The sequence below is a fragment of the Psammomys obesus genome, unplaced genomic scaffold, assembly GCF_907164565.1.
Source record: "Psammomys obesus unplaced genomic scaffold, mPsaObe1.curated_primary_1811, whole genome shotgun sequence".
NCBI classification, from domain to species: domain Eukaryota; kingdom Metazoa; phylum Chordata; class Mammalia; order Rodentia; family Muridae; genus Psammomys; species Psammomys obesus.
Window position 1 is genome coordinate 19,237,644 of NW_026596046.1, and position 1,390 is coordinate 19,239,033.

Below are 1,390 nucleotides of genomic sequence, written 5' to 3' on the forward strand. Positions count from 1 at the left end.
AGCCGCTCCAGCTTTATCTGCTCCGGAAGCCGCCCTGTGCCCTCCGTTGGGCCCGAAGATCGATGCTCAAGGACGATACAGCTGCCCCAGGGACCAAGCACCTGTGTCCGTCTCAGCGTGGCAGCAGGGACTTCAGGCCGGAGCACATCTCCGGGTCTTCACAGTAGCCAGTCCGCGGGCGGGAGCCTCAGCCTCTCAGGGTCGCTCCCGGGTGCGGGTAGGAAAGGTGTGGACTGAGGAAAGGAAGCCTCGGCCCCGCCGGGGTCCCGGTGGACCTGGAGAGCGAGGAAGGGCGGGAGGGCCCCCGAAGTGTCTGGCTCTGGGTACTAGATGCACACCCAGGGGCGTCGCCCTCCAGCCCCCGCCCCAGAGAGGTTAGGAGACTCGTCTGGAGTCGCACAGCTAGCTGGCTGGGAGCACGTGAGGACTGCACTGACACCTGATCCTGGATCCTCAGGGGCCTGATGCCCGCTCGTCGGGCGCGCACACCCCTTCCCTGGGTCCTGATCTTTGGGGCCGTCGAAACTGGAACCGTCCTTCCACAAACTAGCCTCGAAGCATCGCAGTCACACAGCTCCGGGTGCAAGCGGGGGTTTTGGAGCAAGGGCTGTCCCCGGTCAATAACGCCCGGGCCCCGGACGTGTGGTGACCAGTTCGGAGCGGGGGTCCTTCCAACGGGGCCCTTAACGGACGACGGCTCCGGATCTCAGACACAGTGACCTGACAGCGACCGACCCCGGTGGCCCCCTGGAGCGGAACGGCTACGGAGCCCTGAGCACGTCCCTTCCCTTCCCCGGGCAGGCTGGCTGGGCGCCCCTGCGGTCGCGGCCGCGCATGCTCTGGGCCGGGCGGTCCCGGGAGCGGGCGGCGGGCGCCCCACAGCTGCTTTGCATTGACGCCAGCAGCCGCTGGAGGTCACCGCTGGGGGCTGGGCGCGGCGAGCTGCCGGCAAGACGCGGCCCGGAGCGCGGAGCGGGCGCGCCGGCCGCTCAACTCCCCGGCTCGCGCAGCCGCCCCGGCGCTCCTCGACGGCGCGGCCCGACGGGAGCCGAGGCGCCCGCTGCCCCGCGCCCTCCAGCCGGGAGGTCGCAGCCCGGGGGGGTGCCGAGGGCCGGGCTCCCCCCGGGCCACCCGGCGGGCCGAGGAGCGGGCGCTGCCGGGCGGAGCGGCCCCGGCGTTTTCCTCGAGAGTCGGACGGGGCGAGCGCGGCGGCGCGGGCTCGCGGCCCCCCGGCGGCGGCGAGAGCGCAAATCTCCTCCCCCGACCTTGCCCGGAAGCGGGGCGAGCCCGGCGCGCGCGGCGAGGTGAGGGAGACGGCGGCGGCTCCCGCCTCGGGAAGGGCATGTTCGGAGGGGCGTCCGCGCCGCGCCGCCCGCCCCAGCGCCCCCTC